At 44.8% G+C, this 24,041-nt stretch overlaps 1 protein-coding gene across 8 annotated transcripts in view; it reads right to left on the bottom strand.

Annotated features, from left to right (window-relative positions):
- Window positions 1-24,041, bottom strand: part of TDRKH (tudor and KH domain containing) — a 375,719-nt gene that overhangs the window by 124,631 nt on the left and 227,047 nt on the right. The gene's annotated exons all lie outside the window — the stretch shown is intronic.

Below are 24,041 nucleotides of genomic sequence, written 5' to 3'. Positions count from 1 at the left end.
TAGTTATGGCTTCCTCACCTTAAAATTACCCCCAGGTGTCAGACTGGATCCGGAGAATTTTTTCCTCAGCAGTACCCCTGCGCGTTGATAGGTGGTGTCGATCTACTCAGGGTTTGTTGTTGACGTAGTGGTCACCGGAATGACGTCGCGGTATCTACTTAGACGCTGCCCTTGCGCGCTGATGTCAGTTCTTTACACTACATTCCATGCCAGGAGCGCAGTTGGCATGCTAGACACTGACCACTGGTGCACAAAAACTAGGGCCCTGAAAGGGAGTCCCTTACCCTAGAAGCCAGTTCGCAGAATGGGGAGGATGGGTGGGGCGGGGAGGAATCCATAATAAATCTATGTCTCTTACAGATCTACCATTCCCGAAGGTAAGTAACTTGTACATCTGAAAGATAATTAGTTATGGATTGCTTACCTTAGAATAGATACCCCAGCAATACCAACCCCGAAGGTGGGTCTGCGAACCAAGTTCACACCAGGAAGGAAGTCCTGGAGAACTGAATGCCCAAAGAAGCAGTCTTTCTGGACTTGGCTGTCCAGGCAGTAGTGTTTAGTAAATGTGTGCAAGGAAGCCCACGTAGCTGCCCGGCAGATGTCATGAAGGGGGATCCCATGTCCCAAAGCAGTAGTGGCTGCCATTTCCCTGGTGGAATGGGCAACCAACCCCACTGGAGGTTTCTTTTTCGCTCGGGAATAGCAGATTGTGATGCAAAGAGATGGTTCATTTGTGCACGGTACGACCTTTCTTGGTGCCCACAAATCCAATAAAGAGCTGGTCATCCACCCAGAACGGTTTGTGCGATCCAGATAGAATGAAAGCACACGTTTTGTATCCAGACAGTGGAGCCTCTCTTCCTCTTTAGAAGGATGCGGAGGCAGAAAGAAGATGGGCAAAGTGATAGTCTGACCAATATGGAAAGAGGTAACCACTTTGGGAAGGAAAGAAAGCCTAGTGCAGAGGACAACTTTATCCGAATGAACAGCCAGGAAAGGAGACTTTGAAGAAAAGGCTTGGAGCTCACTCACCCTGCAAGCAGAGGTGATGGCAACCAGAAATTGAATCATTCCCCAACTTTGGTATGGCAACCAGAAAGGCAGTTTTAAGGGTCAGGAGTGAGAGGACAGTTATGTGGCAGCTCGAAAGGTGCGCACATCAAATAAGCAAGAACAAGGTTCAAGTCCCACTGGGGCATCACGAAAGGAGTTGGAGGAAACAAGTCATTAATGCCCTTAAGGAAGCGATTTACAATAGGGGACTTAAAGAGCGGGCTGGTCAGGCAGCCGAAAGATAGCCTTTGAGAGTGCCCAGAGCAGAGCCCTACTAGGCCAAAGAAAGAATGAAGAGGAGAACCTCCGAAAGGGGGGCAGACAGGGGATGTACAGTCTTTGCTGCGCACCATGCCACAAACTTGTTCCATCTACCGTGTTGGTGGAAGGATCAAGATAACATTACAGACTTCAGGAGGAAGGACGAAAGCTGCCAACAGTCGCCGCGCAATCTCCATGCAAGGAGGTGGAGGCTGGACAGGTTTGGGTGGAGGACCGTCACCTGCTGCTGCGACAGAAGATCCTCCTGACGAGGCAGTCTGATCGGAGGATCAATGGCCATGTGTAAGAGCTCAGGATACCAGACTCCTCTTGCCCAATCCGGAGCCACAAGAATGACTTGGGCCCGGTCGCGCTTAATCTTCAGCACTCTGGGCAGAAGTGGCATAGGCGGAAAGGCGTATAGAAAATCGCAACTCCACTCGTGACGAAAAGCGTTGCCTAGCGAGTGCCATCTTGGAAATTCCAACGTGCAGAACTGCTGACATTACGCGTTCTCTTAGGTGCCAAATAGATCTAACCAAGGCTCTCCCCACTGCTGAAAGAGACTTTGCACCACCTCAGAGTGAAGACTTCATGCACCTGCAGCCGAGCTTGTCCTCCCTGGCGTTCAGAGAACCTGCCAGGTGTTGAACCACCAGAGATGTTCCCCGATGTTCCAGCCATGTCCAAAGGCTGAAAGCCTCTTGACAGAGTCCACGCCCCACCCCGCCCTGTTTGTTGCAGTACCACATGGCGGTGGTGCCCGTGAACACCTGCACTACTCTGCAGTTAACCTAATCCTGGTTCGTTAGCCACCACTGCAGTTGTCGTGCAGTGCCCTCGAGATCTGGACGCAATTGGAAAGATTTCCCTGATGATGTGCCAGCTGGAACTTGCTCGGGACGATAAGCCCGAAACTATTCTGTTTCCAGAACCACTCCGATGAAAAGGAGCTTCTGAGAGGGAAACCGGTGTGACTTCGGCACATTGATGGTGAACCCCAGCGAATGCAAGAGGTCTGCGCAGGTGAGCTGCGAACAACACCATCACTTTTGTGAACACCTGAGGGGTGCTGGTAAGGCCGAAGGGGAGCCCAATAAACAAAGTGCTTGTGGCCTACCGTGAACCGTAGGTAATGCCGATGGGCCGGCAGGACTGGGATGTGAAAATAAGCATCCTGCAAGTCCAAAGCTACCATCCAGACTCCAGGGTAGAGGGCAGACAAGACCTGAGCCAGGGTCAACATTTTGAACTTCTCCTTCCGGAGGAAGCAGTTGACGTTCTAGAGATCCAAGATAGGACGCAGGCCCTTGTCCTTCTTGGGCACCAGAAAGTAGTGGGAACAACCACCACAACCTACTTTCGGGACAGGAAAGCGCTCGATGGCTGAGAGCCATAACTTCCTGTTGGAGAAGGGTCAAGTGATCCTCCGACATGCGATAGGTCTGAGGTGGCATGGAGGGAGGGGTAGTCTCGAATAGGAGGGAGTAGCCCCTTCAGAATATCTGCAAAACCCATCTGTCCGATGTTCGGATGGTGAATCCTGCCACCCACTGGCAAAAGTCGGCCCGGACGCACAGAGGCTGGACAGCATGCACAGGCCTGTGGCTCTAGGCATAACGTGGTGGGGCACCCCTTCCCTAGGCACGTAAGGGGCAAAAGGCAGACTGCGCTGGGCGGGAGTTGGATGCGAGGCCCAAGGACCAGGCCGTAGCCCTGGAGTCCTTAAAGCGCCCAAGCGCGTTGTCCACCTGGTCGTCAAACAAGCGACGGCCATCAAAGGGCATGTCCAAAAGTGTAGCTTGGACGTCATCCGAAAAGCCAGTAGACCATAATCAGGCGCAGTGTCTAAGGGCTACCGGCGTGGAAATCGTCCAGCCTAGTGAGTCGGTGTCCAGCCCACATCGGATGGCGAACTTCGCTGCGTCTCTTCCCTCGGCAACTGCAGGGGAGAGCATGGCCCGGGCCTCCTCCGGGCACTGTGGCAGCACCTGCGCAATAGTGTCCCACACAGAGTGGGAGTAACGGCCCAAAAGACATGCGGTTTTCACTGACCGCAGTCCCAAGCTGCAGAAAGAAAACCGCTTCTTCCCAAGGTGATCCAGCTTCTTGGATTCCCCATCAGGTGGTAGGTTAGGGAATGAGCCCTTGGAAGTAGAGGCTTGCCAAGCTCTCAGGGGTGGGGTGGTGGGAGGGGAAAATGGGTTCACCCGGAGACGGGCGATGGCGTTGGGCAATCATCCTATCCACCAGAGCCCCTGTGTTGCGTTTGGACCAAGTGTCCGAAAGGATGTCCGTGAGGGCCTCACTGAATGTCAGCAGGGGCTACGAAGAGGCCAATGCCGGCTGAAGCACCTCAGTCAGGAGGTTGGTCCTGACCACCACTGTGAGAAGCTCTAGGTTTAAGGCCTCAGCCTCCCTACCCAACACCACTGCGCAAGATGCACCCTCCTCCGTAGCCACGGTAGGGGGGGAGAAAGCAAGCCAAGGTCTTGGGAGGTGTCCACACCACTGGCATCACCAAACTCCTCTCTCCAGTCCGGTTCCTCTAACTGGTCTGCAAGAGGGTCCACAGACCCCTCCCATTCCTCCTCACCCTCTCCTGGTAGCCACTCAGGGAGGTAGGAAACATCAGGGGAGAACAGGGGCACAAAAGTACCAGTCGGCGCCGGTCCTGACATCGATCCGGCTCCGTGTCCTCAGGGAGGGGGAGGCCCGGGTCAACGCCGGCTGGGGACACAACCAGCATCGGAGGGGGCGGAGGTGTCACTGGATTTGGCACCAGACGAGGTGTCATGCGGTAAACAGGTGCAGACCTGGATCCAGGACGGGATCCTTGGGGGCCCTGCGGTGCCGGAGCTGGAGCTGCCAGCATCTAAGGCGTAGAACCCCCCCCCCCCCCCCCCCAACAGAGTCCGCGGTGCCAGAGGGCGAGCGGGAGTCGGTCTGTCCAAAGATGGAATGCACGGCTTTGTAAAAGTTGCAAAGCTGGGCTGGGGTAGCTCCAACAGGCTCCGCGGGTGGAGCCTGACTACCACCTTCCGCTTACTGCGTCACGTCAGCTGATGGACAGGGAGAACGTGAAGAACGGCGATGCTTCACCTTCTTCTGCTTCGCCTTACCCCAAGAGTAAGACTTTGAGGATGAGTGGAGGACCTTCCTCGCGACCAGGACCTCGAACGGCGTAGAGCAGACTGCCAGGCCTCGAGAAGCTTTCGGAGCAGCTCCCGCCAAGATTTCGGGTTCATGGCCCAGCAGCTGAAGCACGACTTCGGGTCGTGGTCGCGCTCAAAGCACCAAAGGCACACGAGGTGTGGGTCCGTGACCGACATCAATTTGCGACAGGAGTGGCAAGATGCCAACAGAAGTCGTAAAAACGGAGTCAAAAAGTGATTTGAGGTACCGCTCTCTCCGGATCTGCGCTGACTGGCGCAGGAAAAGAAAGAACCTATGTCCGCGCGCGAGGGCAGCGTCTAAGTAGATACCGTGACGCCATTATGGCGACCACGATGCCAAAGAAGAACGCGGTCTCGACCATGCCACCTATCGACGCGCAAGGGTACTGCGGAGGAAAAAATTCTCTGGATCCAGTCAGACACCTGGGGGTAATTCTAAGGTGACGAATCCATAACTGTCTCTTTCAGATCTTTGCTTTAATATTAAACACATTTGACAGCCTATATTGATCACTTTTAGTTAAATGTTCTTGACAAAATAGCCAATTTAAAATTTTTAAAAAGTCACTATTAAAGAAATGGGCCACTAAAAACTTTAATAAGCGTTTAATGGTACGTTAATCGCTTTCCAAAAGAAAGACAAAATACAGTACTTTTAACTGACATTTTCCAGGAAGTTCATAGGGGGTGCCATTGCAAGGATATCATTAAAAGTGATATCACCCTCCCATCCTTACCCATCATCTTTTCCACTTTTCTTCACGACTGAATACATCAAATAGTCACAATGTTAATTCGCTTTTACTAATCATACCTGCCCCTATTACAACATTGCTAACGGCTCACCAGTTTCCGCAGTTTCTTCATTTTGTTAGTGTGAAGAATTATTTGGCTATGTAAACAGTCAAAATGTTCGCAGTCAGGGAGGGCACGCAAAGTGTGTAGGAGCCTGTGACGTGTACTAATAGAGAGCTCATAATTCAGTCAAATTTCATGTATGCTCCATACCACAACCATCCGAGTCTTTTTTTTCTTCCACAAAAAAAAGCAACAACTAGTTTTGCCCTAGCCAAGCTAGATACCACTCTAACCAGAGAAGGCATCTACGACAAGGTGGGACCATTGGCTCAAATGGAAGGGGATCAAGAAAAAGTTATCTGTGACGCTGGCTCTTCAGTGTTAGCATCTTTCAGAAATGTGTATGCTTGAATCACCACAGTCGTCGAGCTGAGTCTCTCGGTAACAATTAAATAGGAGTATAATGTTAAACATAGCCTGAGAGGCTGTAAACATTATCACTTATATAGCGTTCTCACATATGGTGCTCAACGTAGGTCTTGGAGTGATTTAGAAGTGTGGTACAGAAGCATTGCCTGTGAGTTGCCCTCGGTCTATTCCGCTTCTGATGGAGGTTTCTTTTTGGCCCTAATAAATGTCAACTTCCCACTTACTTGCCTGTCGAAGTTACTTCTTATTTGGTGACAAGGATGGGATTCAATAAGGAAGAGAGCATATCCTGAGGGCTGTTATGCCCACCTGTAAACCCGAGCTGATGGTACACCCCGTACAAGTCAGTCTTGCCCAAGAGCACTTTCGGGAGAGACAGGTTTTGGCCATCAGGGAGCAGGATGCTAGTTTGAAAAAATAAACTGGGATCACTGAAGCTCTGTCTGATGTGTTAGTCAATGACTGGAGTGTGAAACTTATGTGCCTCTTCCAGACGTCATTATGTCAACGCCAACACTACGGAAGGTAGTTGTGAAATCAGCAGGAATCATATTGACATTGTTCTAAAGACGCCAGAAAATACAGCAAAGCGGTGATAGTACTTGAGTGTGTCATGCACCTCCCTGACAAGACACACCCCAGTGTTCGTCCTTTGCAAAAGTAAATCGAGAAGTAAATGGAGGGATTATTTTCTTTAAAGTAAATTATTTTTCATCACATGAAAAAACTGTAAATGTGATTGGTTCTGCCAGTCACACCTTGATAAAACACTTTATAAGAAGTTCATTATTAGGGCAGTACTGTGGGCAGTTTTTTTTAACCAATGAAAAGAGTGCTACTCAAAGCAATATTGTTGGTTGCCATATGACATTTCAATTTCCATCTGTAGGAATCATAGTGCAGTGATGGGAGTCATTGTAATCAGATTTCTGCAAAGGAACCTGGAAATGAAAGGGGTTTCAGCACCAAGTGCATTTATGGGGTTTCCAGGAGATCTAGAAGTTCAATGGGACCAATGGAAGGAAGCCTGGAGGCCTATATTGAAGCTATTGAAGTCATCTTAAAAGGGAAAACACATTAGCCCTGCTAAAACAGTTGGGGAATCAACATGCTCAGTGTAGTCAAACATTTGCCTACAACACTGTTAGATCAGGGCCAGAAGGCCGAGGATCTCAAGTAGCACCAAACTATAATGAAACAGGACTTTAACATTGGCAAAACAGTGAGTGAAGTTGTGATTCTACATATGTTTTTGAGAAGGGGCAGTTGACGCGTAGCGAATTGCAGCATTTGTATCTGCTCCAAGAATGTTGGCCTCTACCTGTAATGATAGATCATTTAATGATGGAATGATTGGAGACCAACTTGTACAAAAAAAAAAAATAGAGTCATGATGCGAAACTGCGATTGACTGATAAGTTATCCTGCACAAAGAATTCACAATTGCTAAAATATTGGAGGTAACTCCACAAGGAATGAGGCAATTATCGTAGGATGGCGGTGTGTTTGAATGTGTGAATTGTGTGCAAAGGTTCCAATGGATGGCATCGTGGCTACAGGTACGGTGATATCCAAGGATCAAATCCAGGATAAAGGTGATATGTACGTTTGCTTCCAGTACGGGTTGAGGGGCAATGTGGCATAAAGCAGTACTGTCTGGCCAAAGTAAAAATAAAGGACTTTTTACACATGTCAAAAGGTAAAAGCAGTGTTATTAGGGTAGAGTAGAAGGCAAAATAAGAGCTCAAATCAGACCGCTGAACAAGGTTAAGGGTTGGTGAGGGAGGATGCGATTGAGGAGATTAAATCCACCGAATGGTTGTTGTTCATTAGGCAAATGGCAGCATAAGATTGTGCATTAATTTGAGACACATTAACAGCAATATGTGTATCGATCGTCGCCTGTTCCTGAACACTGCCAAAATGCTAGCGACATTCCCAGACCCGTCACGTTCATGTAAAAAAAAAAAAAAAAGCTCTTTACAAAGAGTAAGGTTGTAACATCCAGAAGGAGCGTTGAGATATATAGGAATAACTTTCTGGTTGATGTCTGCTTCTGCAGTTTTTCAGATGGTTCTGCATCATCTTATGAAAGGCACTGGGTCGGGCAGTTGGTTGCACTTTGTGGGCTGGCAGAAAGAGTGCTGTCTCTTGCCCACAACGTTCACCCTGGTAGGAGTGTAAGCAAATGCGATTGCAAATGGATTTTAGGTGTCCAAATGTAGAAGCATGGAGAAAAAAAGTGACCGCATGGCTGGCCCAAACTAGGAATGATAAGTCACAAGACTTAAATAAATGTGTGAAATAGGGAGTGTTCCTGGTGAGTCTTGGAAGATGTCACTTGATATTCTGATTTGTTTGGGGAGCTAGTTGGATTGCTTAAATTGGCTATTGTTGCTGTACAATTCAGTGGCTGGAGGTAAATTTTGTATCTTATGTCAACACGGCGAGCAGGTGGTCAAATTTTTGAGCGAAGAGAATGCCTGCCTAAAGAGGTAGGAACAGATAATGGGGCACAGTTGATTTCTCATTAAACAAAGTGCTTTTTGAAGCATACAATATAAAGAATGTTTGGTCATCTGTTTATTTCACTTGGACTTATGGGATTGTAGAAAGGGAGAATTGAGTTCTAAATGCGAGTTTGCAGCTAGCTCCGTGCTGTAGAAAATATTGGTGGAAAATTGTGGAAAACATGCTGTAAAGGTAATGGACAACACCACATTTTTGTAGTGACAAAACTCCCTTTGAAAAAAGTGTGGTAGAAAGGCAGGCACCACGAGGAGGATGTTTTGGATCAGAAAGAACAGGTATGATTGGTCAGAAAGTGCTTAGAGAGATTTGTGAACGTGACTTTCAAATTGGTGAAAACGAAAGTGTAGTTGGCATTAATGCCCTCATAGGGCTATTCACAGCTTTCTGGTGTGTTTAGAGTCAGAAGAGTGGGAAGCAACACAGTGGAACTGTCAGATGGTAATGTGTGGAACGAAAGTAAGGTGGTGAAAGTTCCTTAATCAATATTGAACAGTAGCGATTTGAATTCATCTGATGAAGCGAATTGTGAAAAGTGACGGTTTTTCGGGGTCATGTGCCCATTCAGGGTGCAGAGCGATTGTCCAGCCACTGCACTGAATGAAAGATGATTTAATGCCATGATCGTGACCTAATCAGCCCTGAATTGCTTTGGGTATCCACATGCCCCATAAGTTACCAATTCATTTATGCTCTCATTTATGTTCTTTGTCAGTTTTATTTTTACTTTGTTTTTTTAGTTGGAAAAGTGGGATGTATGATGTTAAGCAAATGTAATTTTATTCTTTAGGAATGCAGGGTGCCAACTTACCCAGTTTGTCTTGCTGGCTGTTCCCACCTCCTCTAATGGATGTTTTCTTTAGTCCACAATAAATATCAAACATCAAGTAGCTTTTGGAAGCCGGTCCATCACCTCACTGAACAGCCATCAAATGTCAAACAATGAGGTGAGAAAACAGTGAAGATTATTCACCTAAGATGCCATCAACCCTAACATTTCTTACCACCAGCATGAAGGACTGTCAATCTTAAGTGAGCCTACAGTGAATCAACAAACGTAGCACTGCTGAAGAACTACAGTTACTGTTGAAATACTACTTTTCTCCAGCACTATATATTTCGTTGATTCACATGCTTGAATAAAAGCAGTACAATATAGTAATATACAAGCATAACAGCACATGGAGGATAAATTAGGCTGGAACCATCTTACTGAACCAGATGAAGATCTCCCTGCCCTACTTGCGCGTCTTTATGCACTATCGCTTTCAGAGAGTAATGCTCAGTAAAGCCATGTTGATTACTCATGTTGCCACCTCGCATTGGTCTGCCAAACACAATCTAGCAAAGAGAGCTGTTGAATTGGAGACATTCGTTGCTAAGTGCCCCGCTGCGGGGCCTTAGTGAGAGCTACCTGCATTGGACTGGTAGTATGCTATTGCTGCTGCAGCCCAGCAGGCTATGCCTCTCTTTGAGGAAGTATGTCATTTTTGAGGATTTCAAAATGTCGCCAATAACTAATCAGATTTACGAAATCCCTTGGTTGTATTAGAAAATAGAATTGGAGACATCCCGACATCGAAAGTGTGTAGCATTCATTGTCCTCAACAGATGGATTATGGATAAAAGTTTATAATACCACTGGGTCAATAAGGTAGAAGTCAATGGGTATTTTAGGAGTAAAAGGAGGATTCATTCTTAGTTTGACTCTCGTTGTGAAATTGAAGGAACATATCTTTTACTGTGAAAGCCTGTGTGTCACTGATCGCTCTTGCAAATTGTATTGCTAGAAGGGAACCTTCCAAGACATACTTTATCCCTGCTTTAGAGATCGGCTCAACTGATTAACTTTTCATCAGTTGTGACAGGACAGTGTTTAGTGTACATGAGAATTGTGGATTTCTCATGTGGTGGTTGGTGGAGTCAGGAGGGGGAAACTCGGAAGAGCCCTTTAATGCCGTCCCTGATCAGTATATTGGTGGCTAGCCATGGTCATTCTACTGGTTAAAACTGGGAAATAGCTGCAATATGTACTTTGACGAAGGTGTGTCTGAGGCCTGCCTGTGCTAATTATAGCATTTACAGTACAATCTGTATCTTGTACTAAGATCAACATTTACAGTTGATGACTAGGAAATTAAAGTTTTGTTTGTCCCAGCAATGGAACATTTTGTTCAGGTGATCTTGCTTCAACTCTCCTGCACATCGATTGAGTGAATCTTACGGGGTCGTTGACTGCTCCTAGCTGGTGTTCGTCACTTAATGTAACCTAGTGAAGACTGGCCAAATTCCATAACATCTGTTCTCCCTTTGATTATGTGCAACCTTGATACTCCCTCCCTGTTTGTTGATGTAAAACGGGTCTTTTTTTTTTTTTTCTTTTTTTTTTTTTTATTCCTCATATACCACCAGACGGGAAGGGCAGTCCAAATGAGGAAGCCCCCTCCCCTCAACCCCCACTAGAAAAGATACGATTCCGATGTTAGGACCCTGGGGGGAAAGGGAGAGGGGTCTAACCTCTCTGGCATTTTACTGTTTGCTCTGTCCACTCCAACGTTTACTCACTGAGAGGCCCATTGATGAAGTTAGAGATTGAGCCCCAACAGTGCCCAGGTGAAATCATCGGAATACTTCCATCATCTGTTCCGCCAGGCCATTAAGGGTGCCCATACCTTTGCTTCACTAGAGGGATCACAGGCAATATCTGACTCACAGGTGAACATAATGTGTTTCAAGCAATCTGAGAAGATAGGTGCCTTCTCGTTTTTCCACGCCCTACATATTTCTCGCCTCGCTAACAACATAATATAGAAAATAAGTTTAGAATCAGTGGCACATAGTTGATAATCGTTAACTAACCCAAACAAAATTGTCTTTGGATTTATGGTAAATTGTACATTTAATACTGCTGCAATGAATTCGCCTAATCTAGCACAATATTGCGCCAGAGAGGGACAATCCACAAACATATGTATGTCATCAGCGGCGAGTAATCTACAACGAGGGCACCGATATTCCAGGTTGGTGAATCTTACAAGTTTCTTGGGTGAGATATATACTCTATACAGGGTAAACAGATGGTTCCTTTTAAGTGCAGCTGGCTTAACCACAATATGTAGCATTGTAAAGGAATCCTCCCACAACTCCTTAAGATTATTATGATCAAAATCAACCTGTTCACGCCATATTTTTTTAGGAGTTCGATCTCCGGAACTTCTTCTGCTCCCATCATAGCCCAATACCAAAATGCCAACTCTCTTTTCCAGGTCCCTTTCTTGTTTACCAGGTCAAAGCTTGGATTAGATGTACAAGAAACCGGCGTGAGAGTAGCCCACCAACCTGATAGTTGATAATATTTGAACCTGGTGAGAGAACCCTCCGTCAAGGTATAGAGAGAATCCCAATCAATGAGCTGTGTATCCTTTAGGAGATCTCCCCAGTGTGTAATACCGGCCAACCTCAAGGGGCGAGCTAGCTGATCTTTTAAACACTCTGGGGTCCCTGGTGAGTCCCAGATCGGGGCCTGGGGAGCATAATAGGGGATTCCCAACTTTTTCCTGAAGAAAACCCAGTTTTTTTGGGCAGCTATCAAAATCTTCAATCTGACTTTTTTTTAAAAACCTGGGATCTCCAAATTTGAACAGAAAGTATTCCTGACCCTGGGGTAGACTGTGTAACAAAGCCTGAAATAGGGAGCCTAAAACAGCAGTGTCTGCCTTATCTGCCAATCGTCTGAAGTTTTTTAATTGGAACGAATGACAGTAGATAAGTAAATCTGGAAGGGCAAGGCCCCCAAATTTTAATTTTCTAGTCAATTTTTTCCATGATATTCTCGGCAGTTTAGAGTTCCAAATGAATGAACCTATTTTTCCCTGCAATTTAGCTATGTCTTTTGGGTCGAAAGTTAACGGAATAAAGTTAAATAAAAAGGTAATTTTTGGTAAAATAGTCATTTTTATGAGGTTCACTCTGCCAAATATGTTAAGCGGAAGCCCAGACCAACGTTGAAGGAGATGACCGATTTCCTTATAAACTCTATCAAAATTTATTTTAGTTGTCTGATTTATATCTTGAACCAGATATATTCCCAAATATCTCATCTTAGGTTTAACAGCCGGATGTTCCTCAACCGAATTCCACTGCATAAACTCGGTTTTATCTCTATTTATTTTATAACCAGAGATTGCCCCAAAGTATTCTGCCCATGTAAAGAGTCTAGGGACGGCCTCTTCTGGGTTCGATGTAAACATTAAGAGATCGTCCGCATAAAGAGCAAACTTCAACTCCAAACTCGCGATCTTAAAAGGTTTGAAAGTCGAGTCAGATCTCAACTTAATAACTAAAGGCTCGATATACAAATTAAACAAAAGAGGGGAAAGGGGACATCCCTGTCTAGTGCCACGAAATATGTGTACCCACTCAGTGAGAAAACCATTTACTAAAATTTTGGCTTTGGGACTAGAATATAAGGATCGAATCGAGGCTATAAAGTTCGATGGCATACCAAATGCAGCTAATGTTTCCCAGAGATAGGACCAACTGACTTGGTCGAAAGCCTTTGCGGCATCAATGGCCACAATAGTTAGGGGAGATTTTTCATTAGTCGCTACATCTATGGCAGCGATGGCCTGAAATGTAAGTTCGTTCAACTGCCTACCCGGCATGAAGCCTCTTTGATCACTGTGGACCACTGATTTAATGACCTTTGCCAATCTCGTTGCCAATACGCCTGCAAAAATTTTATAGTCAGTATTCAGCAGCGAGATTGGCTGATAGGATTCAACCATCAGAGGGTCCTTATTAGGTTTTAATATTAGAGTCACTGTTGCCTCAGACCATGTTTGTGGCACAGCCTCGCCGGAGAGATGTATTTTATTGAATAAGATTGTAAGGATTGGCACAATTGATTCTGGATTTATTTGATATGCCTCAACTGGGAGGCCGTCCGGACCCGCTGCTTTACCTTTTGCCATGCTCTTTAGTTGGTTATAAACTTCACCCTCCTTGATTGGTGAACTCAAAAAGACCCTATCTGCTTCTGTGAGATGTGGTAAGACTAGTTGGTTAAGCCACTTTTCAGCCTTCTCTGAAGAGAAATCTCCTTGTTCTGCATACATCTTTGACATATAATTATGGACTTCTTTTGATATCTCATGGTTGTTATAGGTCAAGGTCCCCGAGTCTTGTAGAATCAAACTCCCAATTTGGTTCTTGGCTCGATCTGTTCTGGCCTTCCAGGCCAAGAAACGACCACACTTCTCCCCATAAGAGAAATTACTTAATCTACTCGCATTCCATCTTTCCTTAATGGCTTTATCGAGGAGAGCCTGATATTCTGCTTTTAAGGAGTTTAACTCGTTCAGTAATATATCCACACTAGGATATTGCATTAGGGAGGCGAGTTGAAATTGTTGTTCTTTCAACTTAATTTTTATAAGGGAGTCCGCTTCAGCTTTCCTTTTATCCCTATTTCTCTTAATCGCGAGTGTAGTTATTATTGCCCTCATAAAGGACTTAAAGGCCTCCCATACAATCTGGGCACCCGCTGAACCACAGTTGAATCTAAAATATTCTTCCAACTGTGTGGATAGATGTAATTTTACTTCGTCTATTTGTAATAGTGATCTATCAAGAGTCCACCTTCTCATTTGTGCTTCTTTTACGAAATTGACTGTTAGTTCTACTGAAGAGTGATCCGAGAGTAGAGCGGCAATGTAAGAGGAGGAGACTACTTGGGAAAGAAGCATCTGATCTATCAGAAAAAAATCAATCCGGGAATGATGCCTATATCTATGACTATAAAAAGAATAGTCTCTACCCATAATATTTCTAGTCCTCCAAATATCCAGTAAATTGAAGTCTTTCATTACGTTCTTAAGTTCTAATTTTGTTTTGGGAAGAGAAGCGACAGTGGCTCTAGAGGTCCTATCCAAGTTTTTATCAAAAACCAAGTTGAAGTCACCCCCCCAAAATAATAGGGGCATTTAAATTGAAGAGAGATGACTTCAAATTGGCCAGGTGTTCCGGACAATCCTGATTGGGGCCATAATAGACTGCACATGCTAGGGGAAAACTATCTACTTTTAACTGAGCGGACAGCCATCTACCGGACGTATCCGTGTCATGATTCTCTATTCTAATTTTACTATTTACCCGAATTAATATCGCTACCCCTCTTGTATTTCCACTTTGACGAGAGCACAGGAGATCCTGAACCCAGCTTTGTTTCTCAAAGGCAATCTTGCATTCTTGAAACTCCAGGTGGGTCTCTTGTAGAAGGCATATATGGGCTCCTGATTTTTTCAAAAATTCACAGACTCTATTAAGTTTCCTCCCATCTCTCAATCCATTCACATTCCAACTGATTATTTTAGTTTTATTTAGGGAATTCATCATTCCAGAGAGTAGATTTTCCTATACACCAGACGATATCCAGATCTGACTTATAAACAAAGGGAGTATTGAATAATTTACTACAACTCATACCGTTGGCTCTATGAGGAAATGTTTTATTTATTTTTTCCTCCCACCCTATCCCCCCCCTCCACCACCTCCACCACCCACCCTGAGGAACCCCCCCACAACTACCATGGCGATGAAAATCGCCTATTTGAGAGGCCCCGTTTTCCATACAGAGCCCACCACTCACAGTTACACGAATTTTACTTAGCCAGTGACCCAATAACCTTGTTACTATTATGTAATCCCTTATATCTACACACACATTTTTTTTTTTTTCTGTTTATGTTCTATATTTTTTTTTTCCATTTAGTGTATTTTATGCTTATTTTTTTTTTCTTTACCACATATTCTGCATGTATCATAGATTGATGTTTTTGTAATATGTCGCTATTGTCGCGGTTAATATGTTGTCTCTATTGAACCTCCTTCATGTGAGATATAAAAGTATCAACCTCCTGAACGGAGGAGAAGTTGTGCGTCTTATTTCTCCATACCACTCTTAGGGCAGCGGGGAACTTCATCATCACCTGCGCTCCCAGGCTTCTTAACTCAGACATCCGAGAACCCAATTCCCACTGTCTTTGGGCTGTAGCGCTGCCCACATCAGAACGTATTAAATATTTAACGGAGTTGATGTGCAATGATGTGTCTCTCAAAGCTCGCCCTAGAATCAACTCCTTAATTGAGAAAGAGAAAATTAACCAGGATCTTCCTTGGAGCCTTCCTGTCTGGATGTTGTCTAAATGGATCTCTATGGGCTCGCTGGATCTCCTTTTCCAGATCGATGTCTAGTCTATCTTTTAGAACCCCCTCTCTCAATAGTTTACAAATCAGAGACTTCACATCACCATTCTCTATTCCTTCAGGGATCTTCAAAAATTTCAAATTGTTCCTTCTGGCGTGGATCTCTAATCTTTCAATGTCGCCTTGAAGAGCCCGATTCTGCGTCTGTAGAACAGAGATGGTATCCGAGTGATTGAGAACTTTTTGCTAAATTGTCAACTTTATTTTCGAGTGCCTCTGTTCTAGTGCAAATATCGTCTAATTTTGACTCTAGGGCCGTACATTTCTCTGAGATTGCCTTCTGATTCCCTTCGGAGATTTCAAACCTGGGAAGCAATTTCGCAAATAGGTCTTCACGGAGGGAGAAAAGAAGATTCTTCAACTGGTTATCCCCCCCGGGGATGTTCTCCATTTGGGGATTCCTCTGCGGTCTCACTACCGCTATAGCATGTATTGTCTTCGCGAACGTCAGATTGCAATACCCCGTCTGGGAGCCCTCCTGTGTCTGAACTCACTGGTGTATTACACAGACCCATGTCGACTTCTATATCTGGTTCAGATAATAGAGGGGTGAATTTATTTGCTAGGAGAATGGTCTCCGCGTGAGGCATCAAAGGCATCGAAGGATTCTGTGGAGATTGTAAAGAATTATGATCCTGACTAGATGGTTTAGGGGGCACTGAGCATTTTATAGAGCTGCTGGAGGGTATAGAACTGCGGAAGGTCTCCTTCTCCATTATCTTAAAGTATGATTTCAGTGATGGAGTAGTTTTTACAATACTACGCCCACCTTTTCTATCGTCCCCCGACTTGTTCTTCTCCCTCCTATCTTTTTTCCTATGCCTAGGTGTCTTGGGCGCCACAGTGGGTTCTTGTGAGGACAGTTCTTTCTCAGGTAGTGAACGCAATAGATACCTGTTTCTAGGAGCTAAGGCGGGTCCCTTCCTTTGACCACCACTGTCTTTCTCCGTCACTTTTTCCGCCAAGGAACTGCTAGCCGAGGCTATTAAAACCCCTCCCTCACGTTCAATATCTCGAGATCTGCAACCTCAGTACCGGGGATAGGCTCTATGACAGCAGAGTCCATCCCTCTACTTTGAAAGATAATTCGCGGATAAATATACTCAACAGATTGAACATTAAATAGGTTCTGATGACAACGCGAGGGAGTGATAGAGAGAGTATCTGTAACAACCTGAGAGATCTCACCTGTGGCTGTAACGGCTGTGCTGAGGGTCCGAGGCCAAGATTCCCCTCCCTTCCACCGCCTTACCAACCATGAGCGTTGACCAACATTGGAGCGGTCGTAGAACACCGTACCACGAGTGTGAGCGGGATAAATCCTCGCAGACGCTGCCGTTACTCTCCTCCACTCCCCAGCGAAACCTCTGCACACACCCCTACACCGAAATCCTCCCAAGGTCTCTCCGCATCTCTCTTCACTCCGCGCCGGCGACGCAAGGTGTAACGAGTCGTGGACTGTCATCCGCTGTTTCTCTCCCCCTGGGTCCAAGTGCTCGCCGAAGTCTGTTCCGCTCTCCGCAGCAGCGCGAAATATCCGGGGAGGAAAGGAAAGAAAGCAAACCCCTGTGAGGATAGCACACAGGTAAGTGATACGCAAAATATCAAATCCTCACCATTCCGTCTTGGGCAAGGAACTCCATGCAGGGGACACGGCTAACCGAAAAGAAAACCGGGAAGACATCTGACGAAAAAACGGAGCCTCTCACGGCCGGCGTTAGCCTGCCGCCATGTTCCTCAAGCCACTCCCCCCTGTAACATCCTATGTCACTGATCGCTCTTGCAAATTGTATTGCTAGAAGGGAACCTTCCAAGACATACTTTATCCCTGCTTTAGAGATCGGCTCAACTGATTAACTTTTCATCAGTTGTGACAGGACAGTGTTTAGTGTACATGAGAATTGTGGATTTCTCATGTGGTGGTTGGTGGAGTCCGGAGGGGGGAAACTCGGAAGAGCCCTTTAATGCCGTCCCTGATCAGTATATTGGTGGCTAGCCATGGTCATTCTACTGGTTAAAACTGGGAAATAGCTGCAATATGTACTTTGATGAAGGTGTGTCTGAGGCCTGCCTGTGCTAATTATAGCATTTACAGTACAATCTGTATCTTGTACTAAGATCAACATTTACAGATGATGACTAGGAAATTAAAGTTTTGTTTGTCCCAGCAATGGAACATTTTGTTCAGGTGATCTTGCTTCAACTCTCCTGCACATCGATTGAGTGAATCTTACGGGGTCGTTGACTGCTCCTAGCTGGTGTTCGTCACTTAATGTAATCTAGTGAAGACTGGCCAAATTCCATAACATCTGTTCTCCCTTTGATTATGTGCAACCTTGATACTCCCTCCCTGTTTGTTGATGTAAAACAGGTCTTGATGTCTGTCGTTATTAAGACCGAGGAGACTTCAATCTTTGGCAGGATTGATTGCAATCCCTATCTGACAGCTTGAAGTTACAACACATTTATATACTGGTAGCTTTCTTTTGACAAACATTTACCACTGGTAGCTAGCTCCTTGTGATGTGCTACCCAGTCACCTACTGACGCTTTGGTGGCCATCACAAACTTTGCAGATTCCTGATGCACCCAAAGTCCTATGTATGAATTCTCTCTCTGGGCCCACCGAAGCAATGCTATTTTCATTTCTAACTTCAAATTAACCTGTAGTCTGGACCCACATAGTTGCTCCTGCAACAGTCTCATACACAGGAGACAAAATTGCATCACAGGGGCAGGTTTACATAATTTGTAGCAAGCATATCAAAAGACTGGCACCGTGCGCTATCCTTAACGTTGCTTGACTAACTTGTGTAATCCCTGTAGACCTTCCTTTGAAGGGGAATAGTTTCCTCTTAGCTTCAAGAATCGCTTCTATGAACTTTATCCCTCTGCAAGGAATCAGCGTTTTTTTTGGTTGAGCAAAAGGTTCACTCTTCTGAATAGCCGTAGATAATCCTATGTAGATGCCCTGAAGAGTGATATGAATTTCCTATTATTAATGAGTCACCGAAGTAGTGGAAGACTTGTTGACTGTCTTGTCTGCCATGTAATGTATTTTGTGAAGGTCACTGGGGTGGACTTTAAGCCAAACAGGAGCTCTTTGAATGTATAACGGCAACCAGCCACTTCAGAACCAATATTTATGATGCTCAAGATGAATGGGGGACCATGAGCCTAAAATGTCCATAATTCTATTTCCCATTAGAAGCTTAAGGATCTCACGCAGTGACACCAAGCAAAATTGTTTTTGGGGTTATTCGTTTAGCTATGGAAGATCTAAGATTGGTCTCCAGTCTCATGACTTTTTAATAAGGAAGAAATGAGAAAATGTGTAAGAGAATTTGCTGCACTGATCAAAGTTGGAGCCATAACTGATGCCATTTGCTGATGTAAATTAGATGCCTTCCTTTTTTATCTGGAGGAGTTCTGCAAGGCATGGATATAACCCAGGATATTTTGTGCTCATTTTGTATGACAACACAGATATTCCACCATGCATGATCGAGTATTCTTTGGGGCTTTATATTTTTTGTCAAAGCACTGCACCACTCCGTTCACAGCTGTTTGTGTTTGCTTTACTTTCAAGCCTTACGTCCCTATGTGGGGTAAATGATGGGGATGGCTTTGAACAATTTCCATGGTGGATCTTCAAAATCATGCAGAAAACGGTCCATGGTGCTCAGTGGAATCAAGAGTTTGAACATCTTCGCATCACTTTCAGTTTCTGAATGAAAACATTTCATGGCGTACGGTAGCAAGTCAACAGGGGTGGAGCCGCGAGTCATATGGTGGTGCAACACTGATCTCACTTTGTACTTGTGGTCTGGCAGTAGTCTTGATGAACTGCCCGATCCTCAGCTGTAATGTAACATCTTTGGCCAGGTGCCGAAAAAAATGGAGGTATCCCCCCCCCCCCCCCCTCCTGAGCATAGTAATGGATGTGTACCCCCCACCCAGAGTTCCCCAGCTGCAACAAGATCTAGATCCCTGGTACTGATTTGCAGTCATGAACGAACAGTGATCATGCGTGTGTGCCATGACCTAGGCCTGTGTTAAGAGACTGCTGCCTCATTGGCCTGAGAGGACTGCCCAAAGAACTACACTTATAAGTGCTAAAGAGCTACTGTCATTACCAAAGAGTTAATTAGCTCAAGAGTGTTGATGATAGCATACAGTTTTTTAGTAATAATGATCAGAAGATGCCTTTTTACCGGTGTCACTGAAGTGTGGCCTACAGTCCAACTCATGTCAAGTTCCACTTCTGTTTGCTTAACTCACCCATGGCCTACATGGTGTTAGCATGAGCGTTATGAAGTGTGCGAGTTGAGATGTGATGCATGTCTTCTGGTTAGTGGACATTAGGTGGAGGCCTATGGGTTCTATATAGGCCTGGGCGGTAAATTCAGTTCACGGAATCTGCGGACTTTGGGTAATGTCACGTTCCGCGGAATTGCCAAAAATTCCATGATCTGCGGGTTTGCGAAATGTTTGCGCTATCAAAATGTGTGATTGAGATATCTCTCCCCCCCCCCCCCCCGAGCACACTAATAGCGTTCGCGAACAGGAAAAAAGCATTGCGAACGAGCGGAACAAGCAATTCCGCGTGTTCGCGGAACTCTGTGCGCTGGCGGAGATTTTTTACCAGTTTGCGGAGCTTTGCGTAGCACGACTTCGCAAATTCCGCCAACCCCTAGTTCTATATTGGAAGCCAAAAAGTCATGAGGATGGCATGTGGAGGAGCCCAAATGCATACATTTGCAGACTGCTTAATTCCGGAGAACTGAGTGGGACACAATGCAGGAAGGGAGAGCCAGGCTCTCCTGTGCACTTCAAAGGGGCTCTTTGATTCTGGAAAGGTGACAGGTTTGTGGGCCTGACCACATCTCAGGGAGGAGATTGGGCTGATAAAGGAATCACAAAGAGTATGGATGAGGGCCTTTGTAACCTTTTGATAGGCATATATCAGACAGGCTGACATCCAGATGTGATTCGCTAGTCACTCCTATGGCCGGTGTTGTGGAGCTATCAAGAATCGAGTTGCTCCTGCTGTAAGAGACAGCTTCCCGTCTTTTATTCACTCAAGGAGAGAGAAAAAAAAAAAAGACAGAAAAGTTATTCTTCAGGTAAAGTCTATACACGCTGCCCCTCTACCATCAGATTAAAATGTAGGTGTGAATATGGTCCACAACCGCTGAAGGGTACCCTGAGATATTCATTGCTTCTACCATTTGAAACACATTGCATACACATTCTTATGAAGAATTTGTCTGCGTAAGAGGACTCTGCCCCATACATTGCATTCACTTGTTCCAACTCCACTGCACATGAATTGTGGCTCTACTAGAAGATGTACATCGGATAGTGGCTCTGGAGTTCTCTCCAATATGCTTTCATAGAGAATAGTATTTCTATACTAAAACCACCAAAAACTGCTTAATATAATGTTTTTGTTTCAATATCACCGAAACTTCTGGTGTTGGATGTTCATTGCCATGGTCTATTCAATTGACGTTTGTCGATCTTTTCATTTAGATTCAAACTTTTGGGATCTAAATGAGATGGCAACTCAGAAGTAATCTTTCATGCTTTTTAAGATTCCCCTTTTCAATGTAATCAGGGTCAAGGACTAAGTATTTGCAGACGCAAAGGCAGACTGCATCAAAACTGCATCTCTACTGCTCAAATCCAGACATCGAAACCTCAGATTTCATTTAAAGAAAAACTTGCATAGACAGGTGTTTGCATCTTGTGGTTGGAAGATGGGATACCTTCAGGGACCTTGAATGTTTGCCAGTCTAAGGAGCTTTGATCTCAACTGTCTCAAGTGTCACAATGTCCTTCCAGCCAATACCTTCATGATGATCCTTCTCCTGATCTTGGGCAAGAACCTTCATCTTTTTCATTTTCAACCATTTCTTCCTCATCCAGTTTCACTCGGTCTTCTCCAATAGTTTGAGGCAGCAGTGGCAGCATGTGCAGAGTTTGACAGGCCTGTGGTAGTGGCAGCTGCATTGGCAGTGGCAGTTGCATATAAGGCTGCATTTAAGGAACAAGCTTTTGAAAGGTCACTATCTGTTGTGAAGTATCTAGGAAAATAAGAGGCACTTTCATCAATGGACTTGACATCTGTATATGGCTGGCAATAGTCCCTACGAAGATGAATGGGATGACTATGTGGTGGCCGCAGCATATCCTTATTGTCCTGTGGTTCCTATACCCCTCTTGAATCTTTGCCCATGTAATGAGCGTCGCACTCTTTCCTCTGTTGGTTGTTTGTGTTCACAGTCCTTTACATACAGGAATTCTAGTTGTGCAGTGTTGTATGAAGTACCTGAAATTTGTACCTGGTCACCAACTTCAGCTTCCAATTTCCAATCTAACATTTGCATGGAACTTCTGTGGACATTCAGTGGGGACAACTGAAGTTATGAATATGAAAGAGGAATCTCCAGTTTCTTTGGGATGTGAATATTCTGCGGCATGGTCAACTATGGGATCTTAATGATATATGCTGGAGTCTTTGCAGGCGTCATCAACTGGATCATCATCAATGTAGTCCTCGGTGTCTACCTCGCCGTAGACGACGATTTGGTTGATGAGTTTGAAGTCTTCATCATTGACAGGAGTTTTCCCCAAAGTCAACTGTTTTGGCCGAAATGCTTGCAGCGACATTTTTTTGTGCTCTGAAACCTTTTTATTTTTTAAGACTTGAGGTACTAACTTGGGATTTGTTCCTTTCTGGAGGCATGACTAGATATTTCATTAGAGAATTCCAATTCTGGAAGATGTAAAAGTTATCCAGTTGTAATTTTAACTCTCTCCCAGGGAAATCCTCGTGAATAGTCATAAGAACTGAATAGTCCCATCCAAGGCAGGATTTCAGGATCTCCACAAGTGGGTGAGACTAGTCACTGCTTATAACTACTGATTGATAAGTACCCCGTGGAAGAGAACTAAATATTTCATTTTCTGCAATACCTTTGTGTAAGTGCTTAGCAGAGCAGAAGGTACAGAATCATTCGTTGATGATGGGCATCATCTTTTCCCTCTTGAAGAAACCAGGCTGGCCGCCTTTCTTTATTGTTAAGAGTATTTGCAAGAACAGTTTTGCCAAGGTCAAAGTAAGACTACCCGTGCTTAGGGTACAAGATTTATAGGCATTATTCATGAGGGCCATCGGCATAGATTAACAATTTTTGAAGAGATAAACCTCTTCTAGGTCAGGGTGACAGTTTTCCCCTGGGCCAGAAAAAGTCAAGTAACCACTGAAACCGCCCATCCACCGTACAGTGTATCTAAAGGGGGTGGCAGAGTTTTCAGTGGACTTGATAAAAGGCTTAAATCCAGGTATTTGTACCCAATCTATCAATATAGAGTTTAGCTCTGTTTGAGGACCAGCTCCCAGATGAAGTATTGTAGAAATAAGAGCTACGGTGGCCTGAAAGGGGAGTAGAATGCTCAACACTTTCACCTCATTTGCTGAAGTCCCAGTTAATGCAAATGAGAAGATTGTGCCGCTAACTAATACTCCAGCTTTAGCATTCTAATACACTGCATGCTGTAGAAATAGGAGCTATGGCAACCTCTATGGGGAGTAAATTTCAGACGACATTCAATTTATTGCCCGATGTTTGGACAGTTGACGTAAAGTCCATAATGTCTGTCTCCATTTGGAGTAGATTCTGACACCATCATACTTAAAAGGAGTCTCCATATTCCCACTTTTATACAGAATCACTGTCATGTCCTCCACTGTCGCAGATGTCGTCGGACCTTATACGCCTTAGAACCGTGAAAGTGTCAAGTCATTTGGCTAATGACATAATACCACCTGACGAGTCAGTCTGGGACAAGTGTCTACTTATCAACATATCAAGGTCAAATAAGAACAAATACAGACTTCAAGTCAAAATAGTCTAACCTGAATTAACGTCCTTTCACCTTATATGTTCATAACAAAACGCCTGGAAGTACACCTTGATGCACATAATCTGTGTCGTACATTCCTAAACATATGTCACAAATTCCAATCTTTGATAAGATTTAGCAAACAAGGGTTGCCACTTGACTACCTGGAAGGAGAGGTCCTTCGCCCATATTACTGCACAAGATAGTGCCAGAGACGGTCTTACATACTGCCAATGCACTGAAAAGATGCTGCATCTCACCTGATGCTGATAAAGCAGTCACAGAGGAAGGCCGCTACTTCAGCATGCTTACCTTTCGCAGGCAAAACTGCCTTCTTGCCTACGCTAACAGATCTTGCTGTCAACAAGGTATGCAGTGACTCACTTTTCCCCAAGAAAACCTAGACTGCAAGTTGTTCTACTCTTCATGCTCTCCCTGTGTAACACATAGAAGTAGGTTTCAGGGTGTTGGGGTTTATATAACATTTGTACCATGTTAAAAATGCTCATTTTATTCTCACTGTTCACAACGTACCTTCTTGCTGTTTTTATGATTTCCTGTGTATTTTTAGTCAAAAGTGTCTATTCTTCTACGTGCAGTGTGTGTGTAATAATG

The sequence above is a fragment of the Triturus cristatus genome, chromosome 12 (genome assembly GCF_964204655.1).
Source record: "Triturus cristatus chromosome 12, aTriCri1.1, whole genome shotgun sequence".
Taxonomy (NCBI): Eukaryota; Metazoa; Chordata; class Amphibia; order Caudata; family Salamandridae; genus Triturus; species Triturus cristatus.
Note: the sequence above shows the minus strand (reverse complement) of the source record. Positions and strands in the feature narration are given on the sequence as shown.